Consider the following 9,166-nt stretch of genomic DNA (forward strand, 5'->3'; position numbering starts at 1 on the left):
GGTTATGGGAGAGAAGCAAACAAGTGGGTCACTTGTTATAATTCATGTGTGATGACTGCAAAGGTTTTGTGAGTATGAACATCTTGTAATTTGTTGTTTCTTTGCATTAATTGATTTCCGGGGTTTAGCTGCTCTGGAGTGATTTTTCTCTTTGAGTTCAAAGAGTTTTCACTTTGTAACCAAATATCTGTGTCAATTGCCATACATATTTGGTGAATTGTTTGGTTTTAGCTGGTTTGGAGTCTATTTATTATTTTTAGTTTTAATACATATTTTCCATCATAGTAAGTCTTAAATTTCATGCCATCAAATAGTACAAATTAACTTGAGGCACGAGGCCAATTATTTTTCATTTGCCTACAAAAATATCTTCAAAAGATAATGTAAATCATATAAGCCTCCAGGTAGGTGCATCTACCTTTGGTTCCATCTAAGCAGCTTCAAATGCCTCCTTCTCTATAAAACAATTTTTTTTACAAGTGGAAAGATGTAAGTCCACGGTTAAGTAAGTCACACGAGAAAGCCTAAGTATGTAGTGAACCCATTCGTTTATAAAACATGTTATTATAATATGTTACAAGTATAAGGTGTTCTCAATAGGAAAGAAAGATAGATAATCATGTTGGCATGCATAAGTATACGTATAAATACATGTATATGAAAATGGTAGTAACTCTCCACCACATGGTCTACATGTACCCTTAAAGATATGGTGATGTTTGCAAGTCCCATAAGACCTCTAGTAAAACAACGGTGCAATGGGCATTGCACATAGTGCGTTATCCCTTAGTTGATAGACCAAGTTAGACATTGGATGAGTCACTCAACTAGTGATACCCATAACTGGTGACATAGGTGGTTATACTGGTCACAAATAGCACTTGGATCCAATGTACAAAGTAACATTTAATCAATAGGACGAGATGATCATCTATATAAACTACTATGCATGTGCAACAAAATTTTCGTTCAATATTTTCATTCAACAGTTATGGCGGCCATGTCATAAATTAATATTTGAAAGTTATGTATTTGAGTAACAAGAAATTCAACACATTTCATTTCAAAATTTAGCACTCACAACATGTAAATCACAAAACATTTCATGCTTCTAAGAATATAAACATTTATCATTAATTATTAAAGTAGCTAGTCATGCTTGCAAAAATATATGTTGAAAGTTTTCACGTGCATTTACTTAGCTTGGCATAATACTCCTTAATAAAGTCTCCCTCATACCACTTGGCTCCTTTATCTGCAAATGTACCCAATTGTTAGTCGGGTCCTCAAATTGCAAAACCCTAACTTTGAGCCTAAAGTGAAGATTTCAGCATTGTATCTCGTGTACTGTTCAAATAGTTTATGTCTCGTTCGAACGGTGGCCTTGTTAAATAGTGTTTGAATAAGAGTTCAAATGAGACTTATTGCTCGAGTCTTGTTAGAATGGGGGTACGAAAAAAGAAAATATTGATCGTATACTCTGAACCACCCTTCGACCAAACTTTCTTTATCTCCCACATTTTACTCCTTACTTTCTTACAAAGTAAATTAAGGATCACAACTTTTCTTATCAAATCCTATATTCCTCCAACAAACACTTCAAAATAGCCCCTAGTTCCACACATTTTCACCCAATAACTCTATGTTAGTAATAATGCCCAAAACCCCAATTATCTTGTATGATATTTTAGTTTAAATTGAATAAATTTGTTTATTCACTCATTTATTTAATGAGCATAAGGCATATAACCTATTTACATGTTTATCTATGTGAATATTATTTATCATGTATATGTAAATGGTTCATGAATTACGTTGAAAATGGTTCATGGTGTAAGCAATGAGATTATCACACAAAAGATCTTAAACCATACACTTTGCAATTTATAATTTAATGTTCGTAGTCAAAGATGGAACTGGGCATTACACTAGATTAGACTATAAAACATCCACCATGATGATCTATCTTGATCATGTGAAGTAGAGACTTTGAGTTGATGTGCTAGTGTGGATGTATAAGGATGCAATGCACTGGATGGAACCAACGGAGCTGTCATTCCTTTTAAAAGACTGTTAAAAGGAATAATATGAAACTCCAAGACTTCTTTATGAAATTGATTCTAAATCTTGAGAGGATTGTGAAATAAAGTAAGACCTTTACTGCGGCCAAATTGGGTACTCAAGAATGAATACAAGTCATTTATTTAAAAACGATAAGAAATTTTCTTTGAGATAGCTTTAATAGAATAATTATTCTCTGTCTTCCACTAGATTATTTTGGTAAGAGTGCCTAAAATACTTTTGTACATGGTGAAATGAGCTTTCATAAGTACGGGAATAATTATGTGATCAAATTGGGTACTCTAGGACAAGATGTAGTGAATTTAAAAGTGACAGTTTATTATGGCTTTAATTCAACTACGAAATATTTTATAGAGTTATCAAATGTCCCAATATAAGAATTGTATATTGGATTAATTGATTAAATCAAAAATATAAACTATAGTGCAATTACAATTGTCTAGTAGAATCAATTGTAATTAAACAGTAAGTTGTAACAAGTCATGAGATGACAAGTGTCAAACGTGTCTTTGAAGCTAGTTTTTATTTTTATTTTTTTCCTTTAGGTTCAATCTTCAAGCTGATGTAATTTAACCATGGTGACATGCTTTTATTTATTTGGGCTCTATGTTATATTTTTAAAGATGGGCTAGTGTGAAACTGACGTAGTACGCTGTCTACTTCTACTTTATGTTTTTTTTTTTTTTTTTAAAAAAAGTTCTAGTCCAAATAATTGTTGGCTTACGTGAATGTAAACCAAGTCAAGGGAATTTTTGTTTCTCCTAAGTCAGCTTGTATTTCAAGTCGGCAAAGGAATCCAGGTTTTTATAGAACTCCAATTCCATATCAAAGGTGGATTTCCAAGTATGTAGGTTACTAATTAAATTTCCTAGTTGTTTTAGTTTTACTTTTCCTTGTCAATTTAGAATAAGTAGACAAGTCTATAAAAGCTATGTAATACTTTTGATTCAAACATTGAATGAAGAAATCTTTGGATAGTCTATTTTGAGTTGAGATTACTCTGTCCTTGGGTGAGAAGCCTTTCTTTTGGGTGTGATGCCTATTTTCTAATTTTTTTTACTTGGTTTGATTTTTCCTGCATCAGAAACACTAGCAGGGGGAGTGTAATAGAGAGACGGGGCTTGGAATAAAATCCAGTCATAGCCCTATGCGTGTAGCTAAGTGACAGTGGGCTAAGGTTTTATCTCTAACTCCTAGCTGCATTCCCAGTGTTTGAAGACAAGTTTTATGCCTTCTCCAAGCAGTCTCAAGCCAATAAATATAGGTGCTTGTGAGGTAAAACATGCTCTTGGTCATCTTCGGTCATTGAGGACAACACTCAAAGACTTTAGAGATCCCCTTTGCAGCCCTATTCCAAGAGAAGATGAGAAGACAACAAAAATACCCATAGCTAAGGAGTGGTTGAAAAACTATGTAAGAGCTCTTCTCTTGTTTTAATTTTTTGTAGCATGATCTATCCATATTTTCTTGATGCAATTCATAAGACTATTTGGATGTGCATCATATTTTCATGATCTGAACAAATGTTATTGGAGCGGACTTCAAAGAAAATATGGAATAGATGGCATTTTTTATTATGCCAAGTTAAAAAACTAGTTTATTGTGAAGTATTATTGTGAATAATTCTGTTGACAAATGCTAATAATTTATCATAGCTATCTTATGTATGGTCTACCTAAGATATTAATCCCTTCTCGGCAGGACAGACTCTGTCCCGAGGGACCTGTAATAAGACACTAGTGCCCCGGATATTGTATGCATACCATCATATAATAGCAGCCCAACCGAGTTCGACCTCGAGTGGCACACGCTAGTAGCAAATCTGTAACCTTGACCCCCATTCGTAAATGGTGTCAATCTCCATAACAGCCGTTGGATCCAAGGCCCATCATCACATCAAAGTAACTTCTGTGACCGTAACGTCGATACAAAGCATAAGAGTCAACCTTTGGGACGGTATTACAGTATGAAATTTGCAATTGTTTGGGGGAATGAAGTTAGGAGTTGAGGCTTGATCAAGGAATGACAATGTGATCCCGCTAGCAGGCAGACATTGGGATTCATCTTGGAAATCTTGGGAAAGGTGTTGTGTCGGGACAAGTAGCAGTTAATGAACATTTCAAGGAAAATTCAAATTGAAATAAAGTGAACCAATATTAAAATAAAAGGAAGCATTTTTTTTTTTCGAATGAGAAGAAGACCATTCAAATGTTTAAGGGATTCGTTTGAACGTGATTGGACTACCAAGTGTTAGATGCTACATGGTAAGAGAGTTAAGGCGTTGAACTTTTTCCTTAGTGATTTGAAAAATCTTGCTTGAACATGACATGTCACGTTCGAGACTTTAAAATTTCTATAATACATGTTTTCAGAGAATGAAATTTATGCTTTCTCATTCCCTTGTCTTCTAGTTGCTAGATAGAGATTCTGGATGGCGTTCACTGAGAGAGAGAGAGAGAGAGAGAGAGAGAGAGAGAGAGAGAGAGAGAGAGAGAGAGAGAGAGAGAGAGAGAGAGAGAGAGAGAGAGAGAGAGAGAGAGAGAGAGAGAGGCTTAAAGGGAAAATCAGAGGAGGAGAACTCGGAGATATAAAATTGATCTGCCTAATTTTCTCCCCATTTAACTTGAATTATAGTTACATTTTATTGGTAGAATGTTGGTTGTGTTAGCACGTAAGAATTTATGATGATTATTAGAATTATTGAAATTGACTAGAAAGGTAAATTAAAGTTTCTAATCCAATTTGTAATTTATTTTAGGGAACATCAAGTGTTTTGGAATGCATGTTCGGTGATTCTAAGTAGATGATATGGAGGAAGAGATTTGTGATAAAAATAAAAAATTTAGGTTCGTGATAATTTTTATGCGAAAACTTTGAAATAGGGAATTTTCTTCGTGCGTGGGAATCACACAATGCCCAATTGAAACGCACAGTCATAGCCTATTGGGACAAGGAAATCGCAGAATGTCTTGGTCAAACCCCGTTCGCAGGCCATTTGAATGAGACAAACCAAAAACAAAAATTAAGATTTTCTCGAGGAAACACTTTTTTTAAAGTTTAGATAGAGCTAGCGTTATGATTTTCAAAGGATAAGAATCCTAACTAATGAGCATAATATGTTGCAAACGGATATGTGATACTGAGTTCAACGTGTTAGCTAGGATTTAGGCGGAAAAAAATATATCATATTACCACTTGAAGTATTTATTATGTTTTTACATACATTTGTAAGCAAATCAATTTACTAGTAGTTGCATAAAAAATGTTTTTTCATATATTTTTACATGTATTTATTAGTAGGGGAATTAAATATTTTCTACATCAAATGTTTTACCAAGTATATGCAAGTCAATAGAAAAATATGCGTTGCTGTATTAGTGAATATGAGCCCACACTTTGGGTAATTTAAGCATGCCAAGGTATATTTGAAATGTGATTTACATGATTACTGTGAAAAGATTTTATAGAATACATGATTAGGCCTCTTTTTGTCATTATTCAAAAAATAACCCTATTTTCTTAGAAAAAAAAATACTAATATCAACAATAATCAAAAAGTAATGCTACACATCATCCCCTTGTCCTCCTTTTGTCACCCCAAAATTGATGTGGCTCTTAAAATTACCATTGGATTTATGATAGATTACCATTAAATTTTGATCCAATGGTGATTTTAAGAGCCACATCAATTTTGGGAGGATAAAAGGAGGACAAGAGGATGATGTGTAGCATTACTCATAATCAAATGTTACTCTATTTATTTTAGTATTTAATGAAAAAAATTATTTTTTTTAATATAAATTCAAATTATTTTTTAAAGAAAATATGGGTATTTTTGGAATGATGACAAAAAAATGACTTAATTGCAACAAAACTGTAGTTTGATGTATTTAAGTGTCACACCCGTTCTTTTGAAAATGATTGTTAGTTCAATGGGCTTAAATGTATTTAAGCCAAAAATTTATGAAGTAAGAAAAGATATAAATTTTTTCGTATGAAAGTTAACACAAGCCAAACCATTGTGAATGGGGATTATACGTTTGACTACACATGGTTGTGCTGGGTAATACGCTTGAGTGGCCCAATTCAAATTGGGTTAAATATTTGATGTCCAGAAATGAGTGGAATGTCACGCTCAATCAGCCCAATCCACAGGGGGTTAATCGACAGAATCCAAGGTTGAGTGGGGTGTGCTCAATAAGCCAAATCCATATAGGGTTATCCATCAAAGCCCAATATTAAGCGGGGTTACGCTTAATTCCAATTTGTATGGGGTCAATCATCGGAGCCTTTGGTTGAGTGGGCTGTTACGCTCAACGCCCTTACGTTGAATGGGGGAGGACTTTAGACACCCTTAGGTTGAACCTGGTAGTATGTTTGACATCGGCCAAGGGAATGGACTAGTTCAGTAAGAGTATGCACATGATTTGGAAGTTTAAACACCCTTACGTTTATAAGCATGTTTTGTCTTTATGTTTCATCATTGTATCTGCCAACAAATGATTTTAAAGTAATAGTATGTACATGGTTTCCGCAGAAATACAACATTGCAATGAATTATCAAAACTAGTTTTGTATTTAATCAAGAAAAAAAAAAGGAATTTTAAATGTACAAAGAGGGCTCACATTACACACACAAAATTGTTGATTATATTTACTTACTGAATTGTTGTCGCACATTTCCATCTGTAAAACATTGTTCTACAAAGATTGAGTACGCTGGCATGAAAGGCGAGTAACTAGAGTGATCAATAGACAAGGGCTTAAAGGGTAATTCAATTGTATAGTTCACACTTTAATAGGTTTCAATTTTGTTGTATAAGCATGGTTGATGTAAGAGTTAATGGATTATGATGTTTGGTTAAGGTTGTAAATTAAATAGTTAATGTAAATATTTGATTATAAATGTGAATAAGCTAAGGTGTTTTAGTGCTCTGGTAAATTTTTTGAATGAATCTTCAATTTATATTTATATTTTTTAGTGATCTAGTGGCGATTGTGAGATCTCGCATTCCAACCACCACCCACTACAAACTGACTAACAACCACTGCTATTGATGTGGTTTAGGAGCCCTTTTATGGTTAATCAATTCATAGGAAATTTTCATCAGTTGACATTGATTTATTCAATTGTCAAAAACCACCAGCAACTAACCCATGCTTAGTCCCCAACCCCAATTGCGGTAACAAAGAAATGATTTCTTTGACATTAATTACTATCCTGTAATTTAACTTTTCAAATTTTTTTCCCAAATTTTTTTGAAAATATTTCAATTGTTGTTGCTCACTAAAATGAGAAATTAATTACTATCGTGTCTTTTTTCTTTTTCTTTTTTTAATTTATTTGTTGCACTTTATTTTAGCATTTATTTTGGCAATTTATACATATTTTTCATAGAAACTAGATCAATACAGTTATTTTAACAATCTTTTGAAAAGTACAGAAAATAGAGGTGATAATGGTAATGGTGAAAATTTGTCTAGCATTACTTAAGGTATCTGAATTACTAATCAAATATTCCATACATTAGCAAAGGAGTATGAATAGCAACTTTCAACACACATTAAGATTGATATAAAAGAACCAATATTTAAGGTTTTGTTGTAAATGAAAATATATAATTTATAATGATCCATCTACTACAATTTTGTAATTCCTAGGGGTAATATATCATGTAAACTAGAGTAATTCTGGAATTCTCTCTTTTGTCCCTCTAAGAAGGATGTTGCTTTTTTAATCACCACTTTATCAAATTCAATAGTGATCAATCGCATATTCAATGGTGATTTTAAAAACCACATCTTTCTTGGAAAGACATAAGAGTGACTACTAGCATTACTCGTGTAACTGTTATTGAATTTCAGTAAATATGTTCAAATAATGGTTTAGAGTTTGTCATATCATCATTTATCTCATCTATCAACTAAAGATTCATTAGCTTACTATGTATAATACTTTAAAAGAAAAAGATACCAATATGATAAAATCTCAGCCATTTAATTTGAAAATCATGGTTGTGATTTGAGAAATCTGCAGAATTACCTAAAAATTCAAGACGATCTTGATGTGCATTGCTTCAATTGAAAGAAATACATATAAAGAGATTAGTTATGAAGTTTTACCTCATCGAAGTTGAAACTCAACGATTCCGCCTATAAATGACATCATTGCGGTTGGTGACATGTTGATAATAACATTCCAATAAACAACGAACATAAAGGGTACTTCGACGATGGTTGGCTTTAATTCTCAATTTTGGCTTGCAATTGACTTCGAGGCAATATGCAAGGATATGAAAATTAAATGGTTTTTCTAAAGATTGGGTATCAATGAAGCAATATGCAAAACCATTAGTTATACAAAATTCATAAACATAGTCGGGAAATGGCCATGTGGTTTTCAATCTATCACAATGACCAATTTCACGTGTAAGGCACAAATGTAATTCTCCAATATCAAGTTCAAAGGAATAAGGAGGCAATATGGGAGGTGAAGATGGAGTGAATGAGGTTTGGGGAAGGTTATCGGCTTGCACACTAAAGAGAATAAGGATATGCAATTTTGTGATCATTAACATAAGTTTTCTGACACATCTCATAACCATATTTTTTTATTTAGAAAGTTTCTTATTTTAAATTTAACTCAAAATTATAATTAAGGCTTAAACAATTACATTTATAAGCAAGTGAAGTGACTTTTGATTAGGCCAAAGTTTTAATAGTTCTGAATTGACTTATTCTTAAAGTAATTTTATTAAAAAAAAAAAAAATTTAATACTTCTTATTTTAAGAAATATGATCTTTCTATAGTAAAGTAACTTTTTGCTTAGAGCAAAAGGTTGAAAACAATATTCATGCTAACATGTGAATTTTAGCAAAACTAAAGTATACTTGTATGAGTTAATTTATTTTCAATAAATAAGTAAAGATGGATGATTAAATAATTATGATAATATTATATCAATGTACCAATTTAAAAGATTTACAAATATTAGCTCAGAAAACATGGTAAACATGTTATATAAAAATAGATCAAATTTGAATTATATGAAAAGACACTTTATATTAAAGATACTCAAAAGCC

The 9,166-nt window shown here is 32.4% G+C and overlaps 1 long non-coding RNA gene across 2 annotated transcripts; it reads right to left on the bottom strand.

The window, feature by feature from the left end:
• Positions 1–272: 272 nt before the first annotated feature.
• LOC133880423 (uncharacterized) lies at positions 273–8,737 on the bottom strand. 2 transcript variants are annotated; one of them, XR_009902271.1, is made up of 3 exons: positions 8,206–8,737; positions 1,199–1,255; positions 273–456 (listed from the first exon to the last, which is right to left on the bottom strand). It is a non-coding gene; the product is annotated as an uncharacterized LOC133880423 (long non-coding RNA). The 2 variants fall into 2 exon arrangements; XR_009902270.1 differs by lacking the exon at positions 1,199–1,255.
• Positions 8,738–9,166: the final 429 nt, after the last annotated feature.

This window comes from Alnus glutinosa, chromosome 10, assembly GCF_958979055.1.
Source record: "Alnus glutinosa chromosome 10, dhAlnGlut1.1, whole genome shotgun sequence".
Lineage (NCBI taxonomy): Eukaryota > Viridiplantae > Streptophyta > Magnoliopsida > Fagales > Betulaceae > Alnus > Alnus glutinosa.